Source organism: Medicago sativa, chromosome 5, assembly GCF_051527215.1.
Source record: "Medicago sativa cultivar Bolivia chromosome 5, Bolivia_mono, whole genome shotgun sequence".
Classification (NCBI taxonomy): Eukaryota; Viridiplantae; Streptophyta; class Magnoliopsida; order Fabales; family Fabaceae; genus Medicago; species Medicago sativa.
The window spans coordinates 51,983,466-51,996,025 of record NC_140753.1 but is presented as its reverse complement, the minus strand read 5'-3'; the positions used below and the strand labels follow the sequence as shown (position 1 = coordinate 51,996,025).

Here is a 12,560-nt window from a genome sequence, read left to right as displayed (position 1 = left end):
TAAAATAAAAATATTTTTTAATAGTATCCAATAGTGTTCCTATTTTGTGTTAATCCTCCTACATTTAATGGAAGGGTATCATAGTAATTTAAAGCTCATTAACAAGCAATATTAATAAATAAACAACAACAACAATAATAATAAGGTTATTTCTAGTCACACCCCTAAAATGTCAGGTTACACCCAAATATTTTTAAAATTTTATTATAATACCACATTTGCCCTTCTTCATAAATCTTCTGTAAGCATTCATCTATGTCACAAAGATCCATAAATTCATAATATGTTATCAAGCTTGACAAAAGATCAAAGATTGAATAATAAATTCTTCTATTGATAATCAATTGCACAAATAAGTGAATCCATATGAGTTTACATATACTGTATGTACATTGATTGAATTTACGTATACCTCCGTAATCTTAATTTATATAACACAAAAAATCTCAAAGTTTACGTACATGCGTGTGAATTAAATTAACGTAGATTGATTTTAAAACTTTGTACGTGAATTCAATTAACTTGAACTACGTGAACTTAAGTTCACGTTTGCCACTTTTAAAATAACTAGGGCTGTTCCCTTTCGCCTATTCACCGTCAATTGATTCCACAATCGTTGCGGCAATCGTGATATTGTAGCAAGTAGCGCTATTCATTTCTTGGTGAATCACATAAGAAAGCCACCAATTCTTGTTTATAGGTAACTAGTGGCGACTGGCGAATGATGTAATGTGTTGTGGTGGTGTTCGGATTGATATGTAAAAATAACATTTCGTTCTTTCAATTTTTTTCTTCTAGATTCCATCAAAATGAATATATCTATTTAACAATATATTGCTTCTTGTTAGATTTAAAGAAGATGAAGGAAAATGAATGGAATTAGGAGATCATTTGAGAGGAGACGAGGGAAGAAGATAGGTTTTGAAAATTTGATTTCATAATAGTGGTATTTTGGTCATTTCGGGGTGTAACTAATTTTTTAAAGGGTGTGACTAGAAAAAGTCTAATAATAATATAGTAAAAAAGGAAAATAAAAAAAGGGTTAATTATGTTTTTGGTCCCTACAAAATTGCGACCTTGTAAGTTTAGTCCTTACTTAATTTTAATAGCATTTTTAGTCCCTACAAAAAAATTTTGCACTCAATATTAGTCCTTACTCAATCCAAATTTGTTTAATTTATGCTTAAACTCTTGAGTTTTTCAACAATTTTTTACAGGCGTGTTAAGAACGTTATTAAAAGGTCCTCCGAAAAAAATATCGCAAAAATTTGATTTCTACGTCCATATTTTTGTTACTTATATCTTAAACTTTTGTCATTTTAAAAAATTCATATTTAATTTATTTCATGTTAAAAAATTATAGATTTTAGTAAATGAACCTTTCATAGTGTTCTAAACTTGTATAAAAAAATCGTAAAAAAATTTAAGAGTTTAAGGATAATTAAACAAAATTTATTTTAGCAGGGACTAAAATTATAAGTAAATTTTTTTTTGTAGGGATTAAAAAAACTATTAAAATTAAGTAAGAACTAAACTTAGAAGGTCGCAATTTTATAAGGACCAAAAACATATTTAACCCTAAAAAAAAATTAGAAAATCAATATGTGATATTCATTTACGTTTTTTACACAAGGATATTTGTTTTTTGTTTTGTTTTTATAAATCTGCATGTTTAAATATTTTCAATATCTTGTAAATTGATTTGATATTTTTTTTGTTTGTATAACCTTTTTTTTTTTATAACCTCAATGTTCCCTATAAATAAATAAGAATAAGAGGTTATGGAATTTGTAGACGAGTAAAAGGTAGGAGATACAAAAAACTCTCTTGAAGTAGGTACACACTTTTCTCTAAATTTTGTTTGTACGAACGGGTTTCTATTATGTCTATTGTCTTTGCTATTGGTGTTGTTTTTTTCTTCTTCTAGTTGATGTTGTATATTCGCTCATCTTCCGGCTGTGTGTTGTTGTGTCAGTTGTGCTATTTTCCTGATATTAGGGTTTTTTGGTGCTTTATATCTCATGTTAATAGGCCACTTTATATCTCCAGCCCCTAATAAATCACCCCAAACCCCTATTTCTTTATTTTATGATGTTAGTTGTCTATATTCACCCCAAACCCCTATTTTTTTTTTTTTTAGAATTTACTCACCGCTATTGTTAACCTTCTTTTGATACTAATTTTTTATTTTTCATTCTAGAAAAATTATATTCGCTGATATGAAGGTGAAGATCATCAATTGCCTCTTTGCATTCAGTTTCTTTCTAGTTGTTGCGGGAAGAAACATACCATCGACTCCTTTGTCTCCTGATGTGAACTTTGATGATCCACCACTTCATCACATCTTACCTCCTCCACCTCCATCTCCTCTTGTCAACGGTGGAGATGTGGTCCCTCAAACTCCATCTTTATCAAAGCCTCCACCTCCTATTATCAACTATGGAAATGTGGTCCCTCAAAGTCCACCTGTATCGAAGCCTCAACCTCATGTTATCAACTGTTTCTTAGAAACAATGGCATGGGTTCTATTTGGTATATTTGCTGCGATTTCAGTGATTTCAATTTGTTGTGCTATCTACCTCCGTATTGAATTATAAGTCTAGTCTACTTTTTATATATATTTTTTTATTTCAATTTCGTACTATAACTTTTAAAGTTTTCACTTGCTCTTTATTTTAATTATTTCATTAGTTTTCCTCCCTTTCTTATCAAATTGTTATGAATATTATGATTAGTGGATGGCCGTTCATTTAGCCTTCCCTATAACTGCCATTAGTGAGTTGATTTACTTATTGTTGGTGGCTCTACTTATTGTTATTGGTTTTTTAAATGTGTGACCACTCATATAATTATAAATTAAAAGATTTATTTCCTATGAATAGAACTCACGTGGCATTTAAAATAAAATATGGGAACTTCTACCATATGTTTTTAATATGGATATTTCAATCTCTCAAAAAAAAATATGGATATTTCAATATCAAACGTTGATTACTTATAAATGTTAGTGCATTTACTCAAAAAAATAAATATTAGTGCAATAAAAAGAACGATAATAATAACAATAATAAATATTTCTTCAAAAAAAAATAACAATAATAAATATTAAAAAAGTAAAATCAAAAAATCAAAATGCAATATTTATTTACCTTTTTTACACAAGGATATTTGTTTTTTTTAATGGGCATGTGTTTAAATAATTTCAATATCTTGTAATTTGATTTGATATTTTTTTTATTATGAAATAAAGGAATAAGAAAGATGATGTTAAGGAATTGGTATGAAGAGTAAAAGGTAGGAGACATTGAAAAATCTCTCGAAATTGGTACACTGTACACACTTAACTCTAAATTTTGTTTCTACTAATGTGTTTCAATTTTGCCTATTGTTTTTACTTTTGCCGTATTCAACTTTCCGCTGATGCATTCAGTTTTGCGGAAACTTGATGAGTTGCAATTTTGTAACTCATCAACATAAACATGATCAGCTTCATACTCATTCATCTCTTTCTTGACCGTGTTTAATAAACAAACTTTTTTCTAAAACTACCTCCGGGAATTCTAGACAAATTAGGTTTACTTGGAGAAATCATATATTCTACTTTCCTCGATAACCACGGGAAGGATCAACTCGCATTCTCATGTCTTTCATGGGAACATTTCTAAATTACTCAAGGTACCAAGTTCAAATATAAATCGGAAGGTCCTTCTTGGATAACCACGGGAAGGATCAACTCGCATTATCATGTCGTTCATGGGAACATTTCTAAATTACTCAGGGTACCAATTCATCGGAAACCTTCCAGCTGCATCAAAATCAACTTCAAGTTTTCACTATGTATAACAATATCCTTTTTGAGCAGCATATATTCATTTACTAACAAAATACATACCTGTATTGAACTCTCCAAAGATAATTTCTGCTAGTGCTTTTCCATCAGCTTCACCAGGGTACCGCACCCAAAGAATACTTGCGATTAGTTAGTTTGTTTCAGTGAAGGAGGCATCAAGGGGTCCTCCACCAGTAAGAACTAGAATAACTGGTCTTTTATTAGCAGCACTAATATGCCATACAAGGTCCATTAGTTTACCATGTAAAAGAAGACTAACTCAATCAAGATTCTCTGTCTCTAGTGTTGTATCAATCCCGACAACTATAACAACAAAATCGGCTTAGTTTGCAATGTCAAAAGCCTCATCAAAACCGTCATCAGAATCACAGCGTATACAACAAAAGCGTATGATATCGTCTTTGCATATTCTGTAAGTCCTCATATAAGCATTTTGGGGAGCAAGGAATTCCTACATTATCAGGTAAAAATATATGGACACGGCCAAGAATTAAGGAGCTTCTAAAAGATAGAAAATATTAATAGTCTTGATGGCCATGGATAGTGCAAGAAAATATTCGGTCTTTTCAAGTCACTACCACTTGATTTATTGCCCACTTAATGTCAAATTAAATTTCAGGGTGTGAATTACTTTTCCTTAATGGACTTTAGTGTGGTATTTGCTCCACTATGTGGTTAATCTGTGACCTGGTTCTCACTAGTGTGCGGTCGATCTGCTGTGTTTAATATGTTTTTATCGTATCACATTTGTTTTTGAAGAACTTGTCTAACTTATGTCACTGAGTGTGGCCAAGGTTTATGTGGTATACTGTAGAGGCTCTGTTGAAGATTTTCATTTAAAATGTTGCAACTCTTTCATGCTTACAATTTTTATAGTTCGTAATCATGAAGAAATAAAAGATGAACAAATTAAAATGCTCCAATATGAAAAATCTTACCTGAATAACAACCGCCTAATTTGCTTATAGTTGCCATTGGACCAATGACAGCTAAGGAGACACAATCATTCCTATCCAAGGGAAGGAACTTATTGTCGTTCTGCAGAAGTATCATCCCCTGCCTTGCAGCTTTCAAGTGCTAGTTTTTTGTGTTCCAGTGTGCAAACTTCTCGAGGTCCCAGATTGCCAAACTCGATGATTTTTAATTTGCTTGAATCGTTGCATTTTTCCTATCCACAGTCACAAATTCATTAAGGTACATTGCTTTGTGAATTTTTTATTGAACTTAATTTGTAGGATTTCTACTGTAACACTTTAGATTTCAATTTTGCTGAATTTGGACGTCGTTGTAAGACCGAACATATCCATTAAGCTCCATGAATTTGCTTTATTTTGATGATGATTTTTAATTTTCTTCACTTTGTACCTCATTGCATCTATAATAAGACCCTATTTCTTTATTGATTAAATTATTACTAGCAGATAATTGTTACCATTGATGAAACTTTTCCTCAAGTTAGCCAATAAGTTGGGCCTATCTATATTATGTTATTGACTGTTATCTGAGTTTGAAAAGACGGATTTATTTGTTTTATAGGCTTTTTTCATAGTAAAAAGTAGGGATTTGTTGTTATTGTTTTTCAGTATGTTGAGTGCAAAATACTCGAGCAATTTATAAAAATATTTCTTGCAAATTGAAATTTATTCTCAAGTTGGTATTAGAGCAATCTTGGCCATTGTTGTCAAATATCGACTATAGAGCGTTACAACACCATAGCCAAGCGTAATTTGGACAAAACGTTATTGTTTTGCGATACACAATTTAGTACGAGCCTAGTGGAATTTGAACAAAATGCTATTCTATGTCGGCAACATTGATCTCGGTCTTGAAATCTTTATTCTCCTCATAGTTCCTTCTATCTTGGGTCTGCTTTCTGGTCCAACAGACCTTAAAACCCAAACGTCCTCTATTATGTGGTGTGTAAATCGTGATTCCCAAATTTCTTACTCAATTGCTAAGTGTTTGTTTTCTAACCAGCATTAGATATGACTCGGACATCTTTCAAATCTGTTCATGAGCGTAGATCATGATACAATGTGAATGGTATGATGGTATTAGCGGTTGAAGTACGGGTGAGGAAAACGGTGGATTTTGAAGGGAAAGCGTAGAATTTGAAGAAAAAAAAGAATAATGATGATGGGTTTGTTGTTCAAAGTGATGATGGAGGCAAATGTTAACTTGTGCCCTCAAGCGCACATGTTAAGGAACTTATTATAGAAATATACGTATTAAAAGTCGTGCAGTCAACTTCTTTAAAGTTACATTATCATGTTTTCCAATGCAAAATTGTTCATTTTAGGTTGCTTAACATGTGCCTGATAAGTGTTTAAAAGTGATATATTTCATATAGGAGTTTAGGCATTTTAGTGACTTGTTTTGCAAGATTCTCTATGGAAAACTCCAAATATTGTGTTAATATGTCATTTATGCTTTTGAGCCTTATTCTACCCCTTTTGTGCAGGAAAATACAAGCAAGGAGCAAGAAAAGTCAAAATTCAAGGAAGCCACGCCATTAGCGTGTCCTACGCTATTAGCGTGAGGAAGAAAAGCCCAAGGTCAGAAAGGTACGCCAATGGCGCACCTGGAGCGTGAATCTGGAGCACTTGTGAAGAACACGCTATTAGCGTAAGCTACGCTATTAGCGTAATCACTCCCGAAAGATACGCTAATAGCGTACCTGGAGCGTAGCAGGCCATGAAGAAACACGCCATTAGCGTGAGACACACTATTAGCGTAAAGAGTCCAGAAAGCCACGCCATTAGCGTGGCTGAAGCGTAGAAGCAGGGCAAGGCCAACGTGGCAACAACCCATTGGCCAGTTTATAGGCCGACATACCACGCTATTAGCGTAAATGGCGCTATTAGCGTAGGTACAAAAACACAGGCCCATATAAATAGCATTCTTACCTCTCTTTTAGGGCATTCACTGTTTTATTAAGATATTTTCATACATTCTAAGAGAGAGGTTAGAGCTATTTCAAGAGAGAAACACAAAGCAAGTTGTTGAGGAGTAGATTCAACTCAAGATCACTTTGGACACTAAGGATCTTGACATGGAATCTTCATCTTTCCTTCATCTCTTGCATAGTTTACATGTCTATGTGTAGCTATTATCTACTCTTGTAGTATTGAGGTAACTAAACAAGCTATTATGTAATCTTTTGATCTTTTAATACATAAGGTTCTAGCTTAATGATTCAATATTGTTGTTATTATTATGTTTAATGCTTTCAAAGAGATTCAAGATGATTTGGACACAAACTCTTGAATCTAGAACTATAATAACAATCTATCTTATGTTATAACACTCTTGACAAGCTTGTAAACCTTTGATAATTGCTTTTAATCAAGAACTTAATGCTTTCGGATACTTAATCAGGCTGGACACGGTCGATTAAGTTATCCGATCGACTTTGTTATCGTTTAAGGAATTTGGACACGAATGTTTAAACGCTAACTTAGAAATAACGATGTCGCTTTGGACACGCAGGATGTTGTAGAAATGATTGTGATAATATTGGTTCTAAAGCTAGAGTCTGTTAATCGATCGAGAGATTGCTGCTGTTATGCTTGGTTGTTATCTTATACCGCAAGCAAAATAGTTCAATCTCCTCTCGTTTTTACTTTTATGTCGTGTAGGAATATAGTTTTACAAACAAACAATTTATATCCAAACCCTTAATGTGAACTATTGTGAAAATGCTTATGATTAACGTAACTCCCTGTGGAAACGATCCTATACTATACTAACGTATATATAGATTTATGACATGTACAAAAGAAATTACATCAAAATGGCGCCGTTGCCGGGGAGTAACGGAAATTTCTATCATAAGTATTGAAACAATTTTGTCATGTTAAGTCAAATTTTGCACAAAATTCTTTCATGCATATACCTATATCATTCATTATTTTTTATGCTAACCACCTGGTATAGTCTTGGTGAACTTTGTTTATGCGAGGTACTGTTGCTAAAGAAGACCTACAATTTGATCCTGAGATTGAGAAAACTGCTAGGTTACTTAGGAAGCAAGCAAAGGAAGCTAGAAGATTAGCCAGGCTGGCTCAGCCGGAATCTTTACTTTTTATTCCTTCTCCTTCCGGTTCGGTGCATACTATTTCACTTAGTGGTTCTTCACACTCTTCTGAACTATCATCTCCAAGGAGTGAACTGTAACACCCCGTTTTCCCAACATAAAAATTTCATTTAAAATCAGAGTATTTAATTCATAACGGAATGCTACACACTACTTTAACATCTCAAAACAGATAATAATAATTATCCTTCAAATTCAACATCATGAAAAATCTTAAACTGTTGCAGCGGAAAATAGTTCAACATTTTAAAGTCTTGGCACGCAAGCCTTATTGGAAAATCTCATAAATTAGTTCATAAAAGAGACGTAAGGAATAGCAGTAAAAGCAAGCCCCCATCCCGTTACGTATCAGAGCACCTAAACACCAAGTGAGGAGTCCACTCACGAACGCCTCTAATCTTTATTACCTGCACATTACCCACGGTCGAGGCAACATATACGCAGAAGGGGTGAGATTTCATAATCAATACATTAAGCATATAATCTAATAAAATGCATTTAACAACTTAAACATTAATAACATATCAACAATTAACAATTAGCATATTTTTCATTTCATAACAAATACAATCATCAAATACCATTACTAATTTTCATCGCAAATCATAATCATCTTAACACTCAATTTGACGACACAACTCATCTTTGACCATGCAACTCTATCAACTCAACAACAACTTGACAACACAACTCATCTTTGACCATGCAACTCTATCAATTCAACAACAACTTGACAACTTAAACAACATGAAACTTCTTGATATGCAAATGCATGTGGTACCATTCAACAACAAAATGAGCATAGTAGGCTCTTCAACGTGTGAGCACAAAGGCTGCCGGGCCTAATGCCCCCAACTTTAATGAGCACAAAGGCTGCCGGGGCCAACTTTAATGAGCACAATGGCTGCCGGGCCTAAAGCCCCCAACTTTAATGAGCACAATGGCTGCCGGGCCTAAAGCCCCCAACTTTAATGAGCACAATGGCTGCCGGGCCTAAAGCCCCCAACTTTAATGAGTATGCAATGAACTCAACTTCCAACAACTTAGACTACAACATAAACAACTCATACGACTCATAATCATGGACCACTCCTTGAATTCTACAACATAGACCGACTCATGCAACTTCAAGACACTAACAGTCAAAAGCAGGGAACAGCAGCAAGATACAACATTTAATAACATTTGAATGCGTTAACATCATCTAAGGTATGAATTACATCAACATAAATACCATAAAGCATCATTATAACATTCATGCAACCACACTTCTAATTTCAGTCACCTGAACAGACTGCAGGGTCTATAAAAACATCCTAAACAGCTCTCTTACTTAATTCTGAGGTCAACTCAAGACTACACGTGTGAAGGGATCGCATCGGGACAATTTTGGGCGACTAACAGCCTAACTCGCAGTGGCGAGTAACTCTGCTCGCAATGGCGAGCAAAGCGTGCATTCTGGGTTCCTAAGTCCTTACTCGCAGTGGCGAGTTATTCTGCTCGCAGTTGTGAGCTTACAGGTCACTCGCAGTTGCGAGTTGCATTGCTCGCAGATGCGAGCTCTGGGTTCTAGCTCGCCGTTGCGAGTGTTCTTGCTCGCAGATGCGAGCGATGAATGTCAGTACGGCCATAAACCTAAAAATCACAACTTTTCACCTATACTCATGATTCCTTCATCCAAATAGCATCTAATTATCATCTTAAGTCATATCTAAGGTCTGTACACTAATTTTGCATCAATCTAACATCTGTTCTTGATTCATTCGTCAAAATTGATCCTAAACCTAATTCTCAATTCTCACCAAAACTTAACCTAATCATGCTAAATTCATCCTATAGAATTATACCCTTAATAATATTGAAAATTAGTCTCACCCTTACCTGATAATAGCAGAATCGCAACCCTCCTTTGGTTCTTCTCTCTTTCTGACTTTTATCCCTTTTTCTCCAAAAACGTACGTACTACTTTTCCTAACTTATGTCTGTCTATTTATCTCTCCTTTTACTCTTCTCACTACTAATTGCTCATCTCACCACGCAGCCCAATCTTTAATATTTTTATTTTATTTCTCATATCTTATTTTATTTAATAATAAAATAAGTCACACCAACATAACAACTTCACAACATCAATATACTTCACGTCATTCTAGAAAATCACATAATTTATCTATAAATCATGCAAACTATTTAAATTCTTAAATCATATAAATATATATATATATAAATAAATATATAAATCCTCATTAAATTAAGTAAATAATTAAGACGGGCGTTACAACTCTCCCCAACTTATAGAATTTTCGTCCTCGAAAATTTACCTCAAGCAAACAACTCTGGGTAAGACTCCATCATCTTACTCTCCAGCTCCCACGTCAAGCTTTCACCAGTAGTGCCGCTCCAAACAACTCTCACTAGAGGTATTTCTTTGCCTCTCAACGTCTTCATTTTGCGATCATCAATCCTCAAAGGTAAAGTCTCCACCGTAAGGTTGTCTCTAACTTGCACGTCATCACTCTGAATCACATGGGACGGGTCTGGAACATACTTCCTCAGCTGCGACACATGAAACACATCGTGCAAATTCGATAAATGCGGTGGTAAGCCAACTCTATAAGCCACCGTGCCAATTCTCTCAGATATCTGATAAGGACCAATAAACTTTGGAGTCAACTTCTTTGACTTCAATGCACGACCAACACCGGTCGTTGGGGTAACTCTCAAGAACACATGGTCTCCCTCTTGAAACTCAAGGTCTTTCTTACGCTTATCATGGTAACTCTTCTGTCGACTCTGCGATGCTTTCATCTTCTCTTGAATCATTTTCACCTTCTCAGTAGTCTGTTGAACAATTTCTGGTCCTAGAACCACACTTTCACCGGTCTCAAACCAACACAACGGAGTCCTACACCTCCGACCATACAAAGCCTCGAAAGGTGCCATCCCAATACTTGAATGATAGCTGTTATTATAAGTGAACTCTATCAACGGAAGATGACTATCCCAAGTTCCACCTTGCTCAAGTACACAAACTCTCAACAAGTCTTCGAGTGACTGAATTGTTCTTTCTGACTGACCATCTGTCTGAGGATGATAAGCCGAACTCAATCTCAACTTAGAGCCTAAAGCCTCTTGCAAACTCTTCCAAAATCTAGAAGTAAATCGTGGGTCTCTATCTGACACAATGCTCGAAGGAACACCATGCAGCTTCACAATGTCTCGAACATAAATATCTGCCAACTGAGCCACATGAAAACTAATATTAATCGGAAGGAAATGTGCCGACTTCGTCAGTCTGTCAACAATCACCCAAATTGCGTCATTCCCTTTAGGAGTATTTGGCAAACTCGTCACAAAATCCATGGATATACTATCCCATTTCCATTCTGGTACATCTAGCGGTGTCATCAACCCAGCAGGTTTCTGATGCTCTACCTTCGACTTCTGACAAATCAAAGAAGAGTACACAAATTGTGCCACATCACGTTTCAATCCTGACCACCAAAACAGCTTCTTTAAATCATGATACATCTTTGTAGCTCCCGGATGAATGCTCAAGCTACTCCTATGACTCTCTTCCAGAATCATCCTTTTTATCTCATCATTGTCTGGAATACAAATCCTACCTCGGAACCTCAACACACCTTGATCATCGACTTTAAAGTCACCATCTTCAGTTTGATTACTAGCAACCAACAAGTCCACAAACTTAACATCAACCTTCTGTGCATCTCTAATACTTTTCAAGAAATCGTTATCAATTTTCAGCATTCCTAACTTAACGCTCCGAGACGACATTTCACAAACTAAGCTCATATCTCTAAACTGTTCAAGTAATTCAAATTCCTTCACCATCATAGCAGACATATGTAAACTCTTCCTACTTAAGGCATCCGCAACAACATTAGCTTTACCTGGATGGTAATTCAAACTAAAGTCATAATCCTTCAACAATTCGAGCCACCGTCGCTGTCGCATATTCAATTCTTTCTGATCAAACAAATACTTCAAGCTCTTGTGATCACTAAACACCTCGAATCTCGAACCATACAAGTAGTGTCTCCAAATCTTAAGGACAAATACGACTGCAGCTAATTCAAGGTCATGAGTAGGATAGTTTCGTTCATGAGTTCTCAACTGTCTTGATGCATAAGCAACAACTTTACCATCTTGCATAAGCACACCGCCTAAACCCAATTTGGACGCATCACAATACACCGCAAAAGGTTCATCAGGTTTTGGCAAAATCAAAACTGGAGCCGTCGTCAAACGCTTCTTCAATTCATTAAAACTGTTCTCACAATGAACATCCCACACAAAGGTTTTACTTTTACACGTCAACTGAGTTAACGGAAGTGCCAACTTAGAAAATCCTTCTATAAATCTTCGATAGTATCCTGCCAAACCCAAAAAGCTTCTAATCTCTGTAACTGACTTAGGAGTCTCCCATTGTGATACTGCTTCAACTTTAGATGGATCGACTGCAATACCACTACCAAAAATAACATGGCCCAGAAAACTTACCTCGTTCAACCAGAATTCACACTTAGACAATTTAGCATACAACTTCTTCTCTTTCAGCACTTGCAAAACGATTTTCAAATGTTCTGCATG

At 35.1% G+C, this 12,560-nt stretch overlaps 1 protein-coding gene across 1 annotated transcript in view; it reads left to right on the top strand.

The window, feature by feature from the left end:
* Positions 1 to 12,560, top strand: part of LOC146922864 (serine/threonine-protein kinase CTR1-like) — a 68,631-nt gene that overhangs the window by 10,349 nt on the left and 45,722 nt on the right. The gene's annotated exons all lie outside the window — the stretch shown is intronic.